This window comes from Danio rerio, chromosome 6 (assembly GCF_049306965.1).
Source record: "Danio rerio strain Tuebingen ecotype United States chromosome 6, GRCz12tu, whole genome shotgun sequence".
Lineage (NCBI taxonomy): Eukaryota > Metazoa > Chordata > Actinopteri > Cypriniformes > Danionidae > Danio > Danio rerio.
In genome coordinates, this window is record NC_133181.1 from 40759732 (window position 1) to 40777486 (window position 17755).

The 17755-nt window shown below is 35.7% G+C and overlaps 1 protein-coding gene across 9 annotated transcripts in view; it reads right to left on the reverse strand.

Moving 5' to 3' along the window:
* The window catches only part of gabrg3 (gamma-aminobutyric acid type A receptor subunit gamma3), a 234214-nt gene that overhangs the window by 85689 nt on the left and 130770 nt on the right, over nucleotides 1-17755 (reverse strand). The gene's annotated exons all lie outside the window — the stretch shown is intronic.

The following is a 17755-nucleotide window of genomic DNA, read 5'->3' on the forward strand; positions in this document are numbered from 1 at the left end:
ACAAGAAAAAAAAAATCTGCCAATGAGGTAAGTAAAATAGTTACCCCCTTTGGCAGTTTAATTGACTTGTTTTAGGGGAAAACTCGCTTAATTCTGACTTTTTAGTTTTGAAAATAAAACAATTTATGTCCCAATTAGGTTTTTTTTTTTGCTCTGAGTCAGAGTCATTTGATTTTGAGTATCTACTGATACCGAAACATGATGCGATACTTCTATAATACATAAAAATAAATAAATAAATAAATAAAAATCAAGGTTCTATGTGCTCCATAAGCATAAGAAATCCAGGGTTCAAAGGCGAATGGCAGGTCACTCATTGCGATAATTTGTGCTATCTTGACTGTGATGTCCTGTGCATTAGCGTTGTCACAAGGCATTTTTTCTCTCCTCTTCAAACACTCCTGCAGTGTGAGCTGACTTGTCTTCATTTGGGTTGCCTGGGTAAACTCGCTGTATTGTGTCGGGTGTTTGTTTTTAAGGGACTTATCAGGTTTGTTGTGTTCAATGTAGCCTTTTCCTTTCCACCCCGTGCAATCCTAAGTTTACTTATCTCACAGTTTGATATGGCAATGTTGTCATCATCAACTTTATAATATCTCCAGAGTGCAGACATACTCGTACTATCCTCTTCAAGCTGCTTCCCTGTTGTACTCTGCTGGCATTTAACCAATAGAGTCCTGATTGGGAGGTAACGTCTGGTTCCGATTGAGTTTGAAACTGTGTGATCGGACCCAATTTCCGATCACATTATCGAATCTGGACATCCCCAAAATTTTTAATGGTTCTTGATATACATTTTTAATGTTTTGACTAGAAAAGCATTTTTACAGTACAAACAAAGCAGCATAAGATGAAAAATCTATTTGAAAGTCTATTTGAATACAACTAATTATATATGAATTTATTCTCAACTGGTTTAAATGAAAATCAGTTGCCAGCAGAAAGTTACTTTCAAAATGTGATGCTACTGTTAGTACTGTTAGTGTTCATATTCAAACTATCAAATTTTATCGTACAGTACATCTATATATGGAATATTATATGCTGCTTGGTCAATTGTGACATTCCAAAATTATTTTTTGGAATATTTAATTAATCCCAATAGTGAATAACATAACATATGTGAATCAAGTAAAATCAAGTCAAGTCAAGCTTTACATGTGTGGACATAAAGAGGAACGAAATGTCATGTCTCGCAAGACAACGGTGCTACATAAATTAATCATGAATACAAACACAACACTGGACATTAGAGCTATTTAAAATAAAATGATGCATAACTACCATATACTATAAGATACTTTACACGCAAGTGTCAAGATACACACTAAAATGATCACTCTTTGGATTGCTACCGTATCAAAACTAAAAACTGTAATCTCAGTACATCTGTGATCATGTGACATTTTGTATAACAGGAGTAAAATGTGGTTGCAAAAAAAGCTGAAGGCTGAAGCTGTTTCATAACCTTAAACAACTGCTCTTTCTGTGTCAGCAGGAGCACAAATTCAGATTTAAGTGTTCTGCTGTGATTGTTCTTGTTAAAGGTTTAATGGACATTTACAGACATAGTCAAGTCATTGCAACTTGAATAGGACTGTCTGTTTGAATTGAGATGCAAATGCAAACACAGTTCCACTGGCAGTAATAGCAATGCCAAGGTCACTAGTTCAACACTTACATCTACGTAAAGCCTTTCTAAGCATTCTATTCGTCTATGCATTAAAGCAAGAGGTGTCTCCATAAAAATGTTAGACAAGCCAAAAGGTCACCACTTGCCTTAAGTGAGAAAGATAAACTTTAATTAAAAAGATCATATCATGAATGACATCCAAATGCCACTTTAAGAGCACATACAGAGACACACACTTTGGAGGAGGTTTATCATTAACAGACTATTAAATTATCAGTTAGCGGTCAAAAATACTAAACATCTTAATATATTAAGCTGTCATTATAATTCATAATGCAACCTAAACCCTGTAATTTCTCTATGTCAGAAAAACAACTTTGAAAATATAGATCATTTCAATCCGGTCATGTCCTCATCCCATAAACATTTGCTGCTTGTTATTAAACAAGCATACCTGTAACAAGAGGTGATTCAATCATAACTTAATGTTAAAACAGCTATCATTATTTATCAATATGTGGCTCTTTATGGATTTTCGGAAGCTAGAGAAATTAAAAATGTAAAACAGGAAATATGTAGGGATTATTGTTTTGTTTACATTGCTCAAAATGGTCTATAAGAAATATAAAAAGACAGTCAGGATACAAATACACAACTGTGCCACAAGTTTCTTAAATTTAGTATTTCATTCTTTAAGAAGACAAAGTGTACCATATAGACTTTCCAACTTTATAACCTAATCAGAGCTGTTGTTCAGTGGCACAACAACGAATGGATTTTATATGAAAGAACCATTTCTTGGAAACAGACTCGATTTAAACTTATGGAGTTTTAACAGTTTAGTTTTACCATTTTAAAATCAGTTCAGCTAACCTCTGGGTCTTGCCAATAGTATCTTACTGCAGACTTGCATATGCAAGCTGAAACACGCAGTCTCATTCATGAAATCTCAGACACAATGCATTTAATGGAGCATGTGACGTCACTGTGAGGGGTGTGGTTAGGGAGGGGGTGAGGTGTGCGCATTAAAACCATTGCATGCAGCTCAGCTTGCATCTGCAACCAGTCTGCAGCCTTAGAGTTAGGGTAAGGGACACCTTTACAGTAGCTTAGCACAAATAATTGAATGGGATTAGATCATTAGCATCTTGCATATGGGCATAATTTAAATTTTCTGTCCGTGTTAGTATACAATGTAACTACAGAAGTGTAAAGCTTCAAACAGGACAAATTCATTCATTCAATTTCTTTTCGGCTTAGTCCATTTCGGCTTAGTCCATTTTTTTATCAGGGGTTGCTACAGCGAAATGAACCGCAAACTTATCCAGCATATGTTTTACGCAGCGGATTCCCTTCCAGCCACAACCCATCACTGGGAAACACCTATACACTCTCATTCACAGACATACACTACTGCCAATTCAGCTTATTCAATTCACCTATGTCAATTCACGCATGTCTTTGGAGTTGTGGGGGACCCAGAGAAAACCCACACCAACACGAGGAGAACATGCAAACTCCACACAGAAATGACAACTGACCCAGCCAAGGCTTGAACCAGCAACCCTCTTGCTGTGAGTCGATAGTGCTACCCACTGCGCCCCCTAACTTAATTTTATTTTTATTTTTTTTGAGTGAGATGCTAAAGGTCTAATCCAATTCAAGGATTTATGCTAAGCTAAGTTAAAGTGCTTCTACCAGACCAGAAAATCAACTGAATGGATTTAAAAAAAAAAAAAAAAAAAGTAAAACTCAACTGCTTAACTCTAGGTGACAAAAATAATCTCCAAAAAGTGGAGTGTTCCTTTACGGTGAACTACATCACACTTCAAAGCGTACAATAAATTTACACTAATCTCAACAATATACAAAACTACTGTACATGCAGTACAACCCAAAGCTGCACTTTTCATATAATTCACAATCTGAAAAAAATCTTATTCAGGACAGGATAAGATCCTCAACAGGTTCCGATATTCTGCCCTGAAAATATGAGGAATTCCCAGATCTAACGTTGAACCTCAAATTCTGATCAGAAAAGCACTAGGGGCTGCCAGATATTTTGGATTTTAAATTAATATTATGATGATTATCAAGATTACGCGAGTACTGTGAAAATTGCCAATTTACTACTACTAAACAAGCTGATGCTGGTCCATTAGACTGCAAGATTCAAGAAACTGCATTTGGTAGTCTTGAAAAATCAACTTTTTATCAATACCAACAAAGTAAAACTGTGGGAAGAAAATCCTCAGTTTTGAACAGCGTAGTTAGCTGTTAGCATGATAGCTAACCTAAGTATCTATAACTCTTAGATTCAGAATAAACTCATTCATTCATTTTCTTTTCGGCTTTGTCCCTTTATTAATCTGGGGTCGCCACAGTGGAATGAACCACACAGCATATGTTTTACGCAGCGGATGCACCAGCTGCAACCCATCCCTGGGAAACATCCATACACGCTCATTCACATACATACACTACGGACAATTTAGCACACCCAATTCACCTATACCACATGTCTTTGGGCTTGTGGGGGAAACCTGAGCATCCGGAGGAAACCCTGGTGAGAACATGCAAACTCCACACAGAAATGCCAACTGACCCATCTGAGGCTCGAACCAGCGACCTTCTTGCTGTGAGGCGACTGTGCCCTCAGAATAAACAAAAAAATTTTATGTGACAATTTACTTGTCTGAATAATGGTGACACGTTTATATTAATATTTGCTTATTGCCTTTATTTATACTTTATACTTGAAGTGTCAAGTGGCTACTGAACTACTGGACTGTTAAACAACTAATTTGATAAATTGACAGTGATAATGTGAATGCTTGTAACACCGAAACAAATTAAAAAAAAAAAAAATGTTATTTTAAAAGTAAAGATTACATTTAAACTACTTATTTGTAATCCAAACAGAGTGCATAATCTATTAATAAAACTCCTGTCGTCTGGCTTAATTTATACAACAGAAGATAATAAACAGAAATAAACTGAATAATAAACAGACTAAAACTGAAACAAAATTTATTAAAATATATAAACATATATTTCTTTAAAACTACAAAACTTATTAAATTTTTTTTGAAACTACAAAAACTTATTTATAATTATTTAAAACTTAAAACTACAAAAAGCAAAATGCTAAAGGAAAAGAAAAGAAATTTGAACCATAGAGGAATGCTGTGCTCCTGCATTTCACTTCTCCCTCATCATGCCTTGTGCTTTTTTGATAGTTCCCTGTAATAAACTGATTTACTGCAGCAGCAGATTACATACGAAAGGCCCTCATCCCCCTCCTCATTACATTGTTCGGGAGGAAATTAAAAAGGAGAATGGCAGTGACCACAAAAATTGAGTGTGTTTAATCTGAAATGAAATTGGGGGCACAGCAGGTTAACCAGACAACAGCACGTGCACAAACAGATTTGCTGTTGTAAAAAATCATAGAGCACAGACTAGAAGGCCACATACCACCTTCAAAATACTCCAGCAACTTTCCTTTATGCTCATAACATTTTATATGATACTTGCTTTTTTTGTCGAGTCAGCATCTAAAGATACATTTTAGGCAAAGCTGGGTAAAATCAGCTTAGAGAGTTGAACAAATATGTCAAAATATAAGAAAACAGGCAAATTACATACAGAGAGATAAAATGCATGTTATTTTTTAAAGCAAAGAGTTCTCCTGTGTTAAATTCAGTTGATTGGACATGATTTGAAAAGGCATACAACTGTGTATTTAGGGTCCCAGGGTTGACAGTGCATGTCAAAGCACAAATCAAGCATGAAGACAAAGAAATTGTCTGTAGACCTCCGAGACAGGATTGTCCCGAGGCACAAGGCTGGGGAAGGTTACAGAAAAAAAGTTCTGCTGCTCTGAAAGTTCCAATGAGCATAGTGGCCTCCATCATCCGGAAGTGGAATATGTTTGGAACCACCAGGACATTTTCTAAAGCTGGCCATCTAAACTGATTGATTGGGGGAGAAGGGTCTTATTCAGGGAGGTGATCAATAATCCAATGGGCACTCTGTCTGAGCTCCAGCATTCTTCTGTGAAGAGAGGAGAACCTTACAGAAGGACAACCATCTGGGCAGCATTCCACCAATAAGGCCTTTTATGGTGGAGTGGCCAGACGGAAGCCACTCTCTGCCTGGAATTTGCCAAAAGGCATCTGAAGGATTCTCAGACCATAAGAAACAAAATTATCTGGTCTGATGAGACTAAAATGTAACTCTTTGGATTGAATGCCAGGAGGTACGTTTAGAGAAAACCAGTGAAGTACGGTAGTGGCAGCATCATGCTGTGGGGATGTTTTTCAGCAGCAGAAACAGGAAGACTAGTCAGAATAGTGGGATAGATGAGTTCAGCAATGTACAGAGACGTCCTGAATGAAAACCTGCTTCAGAGTGCTCTTGACCTCAAACTGGGGCAACAGTTCATCTTCCAGCAGGACAATGACACTAAGCTTTCATTGGAGTGGCTTCACAACAACTCTGGATTTAGGTCTGGGCTCTGGCTGGGCCACTCAAGGACATTCACAGAGACCTAAATCTCTGGAGAGATCTGAAAATGACTATACATCGTTGCTTCCCATCCAACCTGATAGAGCTTGAGAGGCACTGCAAAGAGGAATGGGCAAAAATTCCTAAAGACAGGTGTGCCAAGCTTGTGGCATCATATTCAAAAAGACTTGAGGCTGTAATTGCTGCCAAAGGTGCATCAACAAAGTATTGAGCAAAGGCTGTGAATACCTCTGTACACCTCTGTACAACTCTTTTTTTTTTTACATTGTCAGTATGGGGTTGTGCGTGTAGAATTTTAAGAAAAAAAAAAAAAATTTAATCCATTTTGGAATAAGGCTGTAACATAAAAAATGTGGAAAAAGTGAAGTGCTATTAATACTTTCCGGATGCACTGTATAAGCATGCATGTTATTGCATTGTATGCATGTCTACTTAATTTCACATATGAAAGGGGTGTCAAAATATCATAAATCAAATCAGTGATTCAAAACGAGATATGATTGATACTGTATAACAGGAAACATTTGATGGATGACTGTATGTGTCGCATGAATTGGAGTGGGAAATGAACTAAAGTGGGAAGGTCAATCAATTCTCTAAGGGTCACCAATTTGCAACTCATTTAGACCTGAATGGCTCACATCTACAGCTGAACGCATTTAGCAAAAAAAAAATATCCAGTTCAACTTCAAGCTATACTTCATTATGTCAAACAAAGGAGCAGGTCTGAGTGCTCAGTGACATCACTGCTTACATGGTTGTTCAGCTACTTCATCACAATTTGCATCTCCGTGTCAAATGCAGGTGCACAATCGCAGCTTTGATTTAGAAGCTGCTTTGATCTCCTGCCACGTTCTACGTCATTCGTCTCTCCTACTGTAAGCGAGCCTGTTCTCCAACAGCAAAACTGTGTCTTGATTGTGTCTGTACAACAGCGATGTTGGGGGTTTGAACAAATCCCGTTTAAGGCGAGATTAAAGGGAATACTGCCTCTGTTTGTAAAGATGCTGAGATTTGGGACTTACCAACAGCTCTGGGATGTTTTCTTTTTTTGGTATTTGATCAGGCTCGCTACACTTATGCTGCTGTATGAGCACTTATGGTGTTTTCGCTAAATGCTTGCCTTTCTTTTAGCACATTGTTATTTCTGTGTCACACTGCAGGCTAACTCTCAGTGGGATTATATTTGGGCAAATAAAAAGTAACATAACTGAAAGGGATAGTTCACAACAAAATTTAAATGTACTCGTTATTCACTCTCCCTCAAGTTGTTCCAAACTTTTACGAGTTTCTTTCTTCTGTTGAACACAAATGAAGATATTTTAAGAAAAGCTGAAGACCTGTAACCATTGATTTCCAAAACAAATAATTTGGAAGTCAATGGTTATCATCGGTGGAAAGAGAAATATCACACTCAAGTAAAAATACCATTACTTATCCAAAAATGTAGTGCAAAAAAAGTAAAAGTATATGTGATAAATATTACCCAAAGTATGAGTAAAAAGTAGCCTTTTTAAAAGTACTCAAGAGTAGTCATTACGCCGTGAACGGCTGATGCATTTACATGTAATTTGTGCGCGCATGTGTGTGAAAACGTAACATTCTGTAGTCCTGTTACGGCCCTATGCTCCTTTGTAATATAATCAAGTATGCACTAGATGGAGGTGTTCCATGATCTGGTGTTCTTTTGAAGAGTTTTGATCAGGTGCAGTGTTTTGCCATGGGGAGTGTTGCATGTGATGTTCATCCTTTCCTCTTCAGCTTTGGAGTTTTTTGTTTTGTTTTCTTTATATTTATGCATCATTTCATTGAATTTTTGATTAGATATGTATTTAAGTTGATTTGATTTTCTGGTTTGGATCTTTATTTGGTTTTATTACTTTATTATTGAGCCAGGAGGTTGTAACAGGAGCATTTAGTTATTGTTTAAGGTAATTTTTCAATTTCAGTCATCATACAGTAAACATCCTTCAACTTCTCATCACATGCAGTCTAAACAGTCTCTTGATGATTATATGTAAAGATTTTGGAAATCTTCATGGACACTTTTAATGCTTTCAGGTGGTTTGCTGCATTTATAAAGCGCCCATCTATTGAGGTTGTTTAGTGTGATGTGATTTACTTTCTGCGCCATTTAATTGAATAGATATCGCAGGGCTGATTTTTCTACTCAGCCAAAAAAATTAAGTAGTGACTGCAGTTTGAATGCAAATAGTCGAGTAAAAGTACTGATACATTGCTAAAAATGTACACAAGGGAAAGAAAAAGTAACCATTTTAATGCTACTTAATAAATTAATATTTCTGAGAAAAACTACTCGAATACAGTAATCTGAGTATTTGTAATTTGTTAGTTTACACCACTGTTGCTTACAGGTTTTCAGCTTTCTTCAAAATATCTTCTTTGGTGTTCATCAAAAGGAAGAAAATAAAAAAGGTTTGGAACACGTAAAGAGAGAGTAAATGATGACCGAATAGAATTTGAGTTTGGTGTGAAATATCCCTGTAATAAAATATAATAATAACTCCTAACATTTATATAGCGCTTTTCTGGACACTCAAAGAACTTTACACATTTTTGGGGGGGGATCTCATCATCCTCCACCAATGTGCAACATCCACCTGGATGATGCGACGGCAGCCATATTGCCATTACAGATCACGCACCAGCTGATTGGTGGAAAGGAGACCAATTATAATGACGGGAGGGTTAGGAGGCCACACTGTAAAAAATGGCTGTGATTTCAATGGTAAAAAACTGTAAAAATGCTACAGTACAAGTCCGTAACCTGGTTAACAGTATGTTTTCTTAATATATACGGCTTTCCCAGAATTCTCTGCATGGCACATAACTTTTTATGCATTTGGTTGACATTAGTGTGGATCTTTTTTAGTTGTTTCCCCATCAGTTATGTACATTGGAGATTTATGTTACTTCTAATGTCGATAAACAATATAAATTTCATTACTTTGATTTTATGCGTGTTACCATACTGGTGTTTAGTAGCTGTGTGAATGAGACTGAGCACTTTCTATAAGCTGATACTCTTTTCTGCTTGTGGGAAAAGTTATTTGTGATGAGCATTGGGTCATTTTGTAACTTCCTCATCACCACCTGCATGTGGGTGTGCTAACATGTCTAATTGTATAACAAAAGATGTGTAGATGTTTATCATTCAAAATACAGACATATTACCTCTATAAATTAATAAAATACAGTAATTTACCGTAAAAATGAAAAATTACTTTTACGGTTTGTACCGTGTTTTTAATGGTAAAGTACTGGCAACCACAGCTGCTGTTTTTTTACCGTAAATTTTACGGATTTATTTTTTACAGTGCATGATGGACAGAGACCAGTGGGCAAATTTAGACAGGATTAAACCATTTTCAGACATCCTGGGAATTTTAATGACCACAGAGAATCAGGACCTTGATTTAACATGTCATCCGAAACTGCTCACTGAGCAGTATAGAGTCATCCCCATCAATATACTGGCTCATTAGGACCATAGGTTGAGCGCTCCCTGCTGGTTTCACTAACACCACTTCCGGCAGCAACCTAGCTTTCCCATGTGGTGTCCCATCCAGGTACTGACCAGCTACAGCCCTGCTTAGCTTTAGTGGGCGACCATGTGAGAGTTGCAGAGAGTCTGATATCTTTCAACATTTACTTTTAAATAAATTTACTTTTAAATTTAAAATTACTTTTTGCAAATTATGATATGCAACAGATTTTGCTTTCACAATGCCGTTTTTCCTTTGCTATTTTTTTTTTTTTTTCAAAAACCTCTCATGGAGTGGGCTTCACAGCTGTCTGTTCTGACTGGCTAGTGAGAGTTTTTAATGGAGACTAATTATGTAAATAATATTTCAGCTTTGGTGAGAGGAGTTCTCAAGCATGGCACATCATCTTTTTTTCACATCTGGTCTCTTAAGTCAGCTTGAGGTAAGCTTGTGTTACTAAAATAATCAATAATATCAAAAAATGTGCATTGTTTGCAGCAGTTCTGGCTTAGTTTATCTCACCAAAGCTCATATATAAATAATAATATTCAAACAAGACCAATTTCTCAATATTAATCAGCAGACATTTTGTTTCTATTATGTCTCCCACTATCCCCCACAGTCCAAAGACATGCGGTATAGGTGAATTGAGTGAGCTAAATTGGCCATAGTGAATGAGTGTGTGTGTGAGAATGTGAGAGTGTATGGGTGATTCCCAGCACTGGGTTGCAGCTGGAAGGGCATCCACTGCGTAAAACATGCTGGATAAGTTGTTAGCTAAAGGGACTGAGCCGAAGGAAAATTGATGGATGAATGTTTCCCGCTAAAGTCTCTCCATCCAGGAAAAAAAGCTGTAGAGCACTAGCCAATCAGAGCGTGCCACCAAAATAATGCACACAAATTCTTAATCAAATGAGTTATTGTGAAAATAAATCTTTGAAAAGTGAAGCAAAATGAGACAGCAGGTCGCATATTATGACCGAGATATATTCTGGAAAAAGGTGTGTTCATTAATATTAAGCTACATTAATTTTTATAGCATCCACTAATTAACTCTCAGACCGACTTTGCAGCTAAACATGGAGAAATAAGTTTGTGGGACAGTCTTGCTGAATCAGCCAGTTCTATGTAAGTTTGTGGAGAGGACCCGCATGGGAACACTCCTCATGACCTTCTCAACCCGAAATGTACCGAAATAGACATATGTGGGGATTTATTAATGTATTCTCTGCTGTGTAAAAGTGGTGTGTATATTAATCCCACGCCTGAGATAAAGTGATCTGTGCTATTCTAAGAGAAATACCTCTATTATCCTGTACTTTATGTGTACAGTTCCAGATTAATGACCTACTTTCCTCAGCGCACTTCAGTGATTTACCACCAAACTCACATTGTTTTGCTTTCAGAAAATTTTTTTTTAAAGAAATTGTTGGGTCTTATACATTAGGAGCAGTCAAAATAAACTGTGATATGATCAGGATTGTTAGTTAAATACAATTAAGTCATTTAAAAAAAATTAAAAGTATATCAGAAAATCATCTAAAGTTTCTGCCTTATCCTGAATTACTATGGACAGCCTCAATATTATTGGGACTACTTTTTGTACCAGATCTACATTTTGTACCAGTCCAGATATATATATATATATATATATATATATATATATATATATATATATATATATATATATATATATATATATATATATATATATATATATATATATATATATATAAAAATTGTATAAAAACTTCTAAAGTGGTTTACTAAAAATAAATAAATAAATAAATAAATATAAAAGCTTTGCAGTTACACTACAATAAAACTATATTCTAAAGTGGTCAGAGGCAGGTTCTGAACAGATTCAAATGCTAGTGTTTCTTTTTATCTACATAAAAAATATGCACACACTTATTAGTGAGTCAGCACTATTAATAATCATTATGCATCTTTTAACAGACTGCACTTTATATTGATCATCATACTCCAATTCATCCATCAATAATGCACAGTGGGACGTTCTTGACTTCTTTGTATTCTGCTTCCATTGTGATCAAGACAATAGACAATGGTTGATATAATTAAGCAATATTTGATAAGTACTGTTATTGGATATGATGGAACTACTTTAATGACAATTAATGACTTCTGCTTTATTACTCTCATTTGAAGTCACTTTTGATAAAAGTGTTTGGTAGAGATGTCCCAATCAGGTTTTTTTTTGCCCTTGAGTCTGAATCATTTGATTTTGAGTATGTACCAATACTAAAAATTTATAATACATTTAAAAAAAATAATGAAGAGAGAAGAAACAGATCCCTATTTCAAGCCCTACAGTATATCAAACCCTATTTCTGATCATGTGGTCGGATCTGGACTTTCCTAGTGCTTGCCAAATTAAAGAATGCAAATGGGAAGTTAAAGTAAACAAAACACAAACCTCAATTTCAGTTCAAGTGAATTTAATGTAGGTTTCAACTATTTGGAAAAACAAAAAACTATGGCAAGAACATTTTTAATACTGTTGTAACAAATTTGCATTTGCAACTGAGGTCTAGAAGGGTTTGGTTTGTGTTGTTGATATTGATATTGGTTGGTGTTACTATAGGATGAAGATATGGAGTAATATTGTACGTTTTTAGTGGCTTGACCTGTGCAAAGACCTGGTGGGTTACACAAGAGGCCACAATGGCAGCTCACACTGGGATCTCCATAGAAACGCAGCACAAGCCAGCCAGAGTTCTTTCTGCTTCAAGCTACATGAAGGTTAGGGTTAAATTAAATAATTAAATAAAATATATGAGCACAAACTGTAACTTCTGAGCACTTGCAATCCATACCTAATTTCATATTTCATCCATTAAAAGTCAGTGGTGTGACTTGGCAATGATTAAAACAATATCTCTTGGAGAATCCCTCAGCAATTCATTCTCTGGAGACAGCAGTATAAAACATGAGTATTTGCTTTAATGTTTATTGTCTGTTTCTTTTTCTAACATTTGCCGGTAGAAAAAAAATATTTTTTTCTCCTTTGCAGTTTATAGTTTGACTTTAAATTTTAGTTTAACTTTAATTGTATTTATCTACAGGTTAGAATAAGGTTTGTCAAAAAAAAAAAAAAAGTTTTAGGTACCTTAGTTCAATAAGGGTCAATAATGCTGCTTTTTAGCACAAATCCACAGAAATTCTCCTTTCTGGCTTTTCTTTCTCTGAACGAATTGTGTAGCTCTATGTCTTTGCACAACATCAAGCTATCAATTAATATATTAATCAATAATTTCATCACTGGCTTGCATGGTTTGGGACTTATGGAGATATGTATCGATGGATTTGCTCTTCAGTGTTTGGACTTTCAGCAGTGAAAATTAAACCACACTGAACTAAACGGAACTTAAACTCTGAAAACTGGACTGACATAGTTTCAATTTACTATAGTCTTATGTTAAGCTGCTTTGACATCTACATTGTTCAAATGCTATAAAAATAAAGATGAATTTTATTGAATTGAATTGAATAATACAATGTAATCAACACATTATTTACTGTGTGTATCACTATTTAAACAAGTGCATGAGAGCCTGTAAAGTGCAAATACTACTAAAATACTATTCTATTAAACATATAAAGTCATCCTTTTCAATTTTACTTCAGTCAAAGTAGTCCAAATTTTTTTATGTACTTTAAGTTGTTGTTGTTCTTTGTTTTTTTTTTTTAGGTTCTTTTTTTTTTTTTTCATTTACCAAAACTTGTATACTTTCAAAACATGCAGATTGATAATTAATAATACAGTAAACTTATACTTTTCCCAGTTAATTTCCTTTCAGCCCCAAAAATATAAGCAACTTACATTTTTCACTACCAGTCATGGACAATTCAAACTCTCATGATCTCCCAATTTTGACTTATTTAAAATGAGTTTGTAAATCACTGGAAACTTACTCTTAACTTATCATAACTAATCAGATTTGTTGTTTAAAGACAAGAGTTGTTTACTGGAGAACATTATATAAAATTATCAAGCCCAACTTACAAATTCAGTGCAATTTGTGAACTGATTTATTAGATTATCTGACAAAATTCCACTCATTCATGAATCAAATACCACTATCATATGATTTTTCCAATTTGAAATACCTTTTTTTAACTCAACAAAACTTTGTAAATGTTGTTGATTTTCATTTTGCAATGTACTAAAGTAAAAGTAAATGCTTCCAACAAAAATACTCCAACAAAGTACAAATACTTAAAAACAATTATTTAAGTGCAGTAGTGAATTAAAAATACTTTATACTGTCCACCACTGAATATAATATACAACGCAAAGTGTGAACGTTAGACTAATCACAACAAACTAGACCATCTGACCATTCAAGGCAATCTAGGAGTGCATATCCTTTTCAGACATTTTCCATTGCATATTATAAAGCCGTTAACATATTCTGAATGGACCTCCAAAACTAAATTAAGAACCTTTAAAATAGCATATTGGAGCACTTTAAAACCATCCACCTGCACAAACACTAATCACATAAACGTAGCCAATGGTAGTGCAATGTAGCAATGCGATTTGCATGACTAGAGGTGTCTCTGCATCAGCGTTCGCGTGGGAGATGATGGGGGCCGGTGATAGATAATGGACAATTTGATTCGTAAGGGAAAATGTCTTGTGTGATAAGCAGGCCAATTTGTCACATGAAGAAGCATAGAGAGAGCGCAAGAGTGATGAAAAGCTCCCATAGTGATCAATACACTTTCAAAACGGGGACATCTATATAGAGACCGGTGTCTCCGCTCTTATCCCTGTATAAGTGAAGACACATATCGGTTGGCTGCATTAGACAGAAAAGCAGCCAAACAGTGGATGTGTAGGTGGAAATCAAACCGTCTGCTGGGTTTAAACCAAAAACACAGCTGCGGCACGGCTAATTAATAAAAGTAATTATATACTGACCTTGGATTGCTGTAATCATTGGATGGTTTATGGTGTAATGAAGTGAACTGAATTATGATGAGTTTTGAAGGCTTGTTGAGTTGTACTAGGCACATTTATATGCTCATGGAATGATAATGTTGTTTTGTTAGGTGCTCCTCGTGTTTGTAGTCATCGTGCAGGCGCTATCGGCCCACGGTTGCATTTCTATTAAAGCAAAGACAATGACGAAAAGGAAGAAGAAGAAAAGGAAAAAAAAAAAAAAACAATCTGCAGTGCGTTTCCAGAGATGACCTTTAAAAATTTGATTCATTTTCCCCTTCATATACATATGGATAGATTGGTGGATTGATGGTCGAATGGATGGATGGATGTTTTGATGTAGAGAGGTACAGCTAAATAGATTATTGATAGATGATAGATAGATAGATAGATAGATAGATAGATAGATAGATAGATAGATAGATAGATAGATAGATAGATAGATAGATAGATAGATAGATAGATAGATAGATAGATAGATGGGTGGATGTAAAGATGGATGGATGTTTCAATGTATGAATGTACAGATGGGTGTACAGATGGACAAATGGATGGCCGGTTAGCAAATGGATGAATGAATGTATCAATGTATGGTTGTACAGATGGGTGGATGGATGGATGGATGGATTTATGCATGTGCAACAGGATTATTTCGGGTATATTGATTTCACTATATTTTCCTCCTGTTTACTTACTGTTCATATAAAATTGTTTTGTGTTCACAATATAAATGTAAAAAGAGTCTTTAAAGTGACAGTGGTTTCACCTCTTCTCCCCCCCTTGGGTTAACGTCAAGGTGGTATAGTCCAAGCAGCCAAACCTGTTGCACTATTGTCTTTTCCACCTTTACCTTGAACTAAGGAGGTATGCTCTACCTGTTCCAAATCGAACTTGGCTCGCATTTTTGTTTTGGTGTCAAATCTTGACACTTATAATTGGCTACAATTTGTATTTTGGTTCAAACTTTGCTTTTTGACACTTACATACAAGATCTTGACCAGTTCAAGGAAAACCTGATTTATCTAATCATCGTTTAGCACAGGTGTGGGCAAACTTGATCCTGGAGGGCCAGTGTCCTGCATAGTTTAGCTCCAACCCTATTCAAACAGACCAGTTTGTTGTATTGTAGAATGTTATTTTTGTTGACAGTGTACATTTATTGTAATGAGCTGAAGCTACCGATCTGTCATAATAACATTCTCTGTGCAGGTATGCATTTATGATTTTTATTTTGACAATGTAATATGTGGATTGTCACTGTTCACAAGCTAATTTTTTAATTGTGAGAGCTAGTTTTCTCTTTCCCTTTCCTATCTTCGCGTCCTTCCGTGGCGCCTCTCGCTCGTTCTCTCCATCTTTCATTCGCCTTTTTCTTTTTCCACCTTTACCTTGAACTAAGGAGTGTACATTTAATGTAATGAGCTGAAGCTGCCGATTTGTCATAATAACATTCTCTGTGCAGACTCAAAATGGTGTCCTCTCGTCATTCACTACACAACGCAGAGCAAAAGAGAGTATGTTTACACATAGATGGATGATGGACAGCGGATGGATGTACAGAAGGATGGATGGACAGATGAATGGATGGATGGATTTTTCAATGTATAGATGTGCCGATGGATGGATGGATGAATGAATGAATGAATGAATGAATGAATGAATGAATGAATTGACGTACGGATGGAGGCATGTTTTGTTGTATAGATGCACAGCTAAATGGTTAAAATAATAGATGGAATGTAAAGATGGATGTACAGATGGATGGATGTTTCAATGTATGGATGCACGGATGGATGTACAGATGGATAAATAGATGGATGTCTGGCAGACAGATGAATGAATGTTTTAATGTATGCATGTACGTATGTATGGATGGATGGATGGATGTAAAGATGGATGTACAGAAAGATATACAGTAGTATGGATGTTTTGATGTATAAATGTACCGATGGATGAATGAAGGGATGAATGAATGGATCGATGTATTGATGTAAGGATGGACCTTTTTATGTTTGAATATAAAGCTGGATGGATGAATAGATGTTTGAATGGATGTACAGATGGCAGGATGGATGGATGTATGGTTCAATGTATGGATGAATGGATGGATGTACAGATGGACGGATCAATGTATTGATGCACGGATGGATGGATGGATGGATGTTTTGATGTATAGATGTACAGCTAGATGAATGGATGGATGGATGTTTCAATGTATAGATGTACAGATGGATAAATGGATGGATGGCTGGCAGACAGATGAATTATCGATGTATGCATGTACATATGGATCTACAGATGGATGGAAGGATGTACAGAAGGATGTACAGATGGATCGATTGATAGATGGATGTTTTGATGTATTGATGTACCGATGGATGAATGAATTAATCAATGTATTGATTTACAGATGGATGGATGTTTTAAAGTATAGATTTACAGATAGATGAATGGATGGATGGACAGATGTATGGATGGATGTTTTGATGTATGGATATACAGTTAGATGGATGAATGGATGGATATAAAGATGGATGGATGGATATACAGATGGATGGATGGATGGCTGTTTCGATGGATGGATGTACCGATGGATGAATGAATAGATCAATGTATTGATGTAGATATGGATGTATTGATGTATGGGTATACAGCTAGATTGGTGAATGGATGGATGGGTAGATAGATATTTCAATGTATGAATGAACTGATGGATGTACAGATGGATGGGAATTTAAGAATTGAAAGCATCTTGCGTCAAAATGCTAAAAGGTACAAGTAGGGACTCTTGACAGTCTCTGCAGTTTGAAAACAAATGCTTTACTCATAAATCATAAATTATGTTAAAATCACAATGGGTAGCTGCCAACAACACAGATTAATAACATTAGTTGTTTGCCTCCATTCTTTTCTTTTTAAAAGTCCTGCAGTGTGACAAATGAATTTGCAAAGTGTAAATATTCCATGACGTATTTAAGTATAAGGTGATAAAAATAACCAATAATTAAAAAACACTTTGATAAATGCTTTTCAAAGTTTTGGAAGTAGGTTACAAAATCCTACGGCAGGCCACTGCAAATTATTCATCTATTCTGACAAATTGTTTCCAACAGT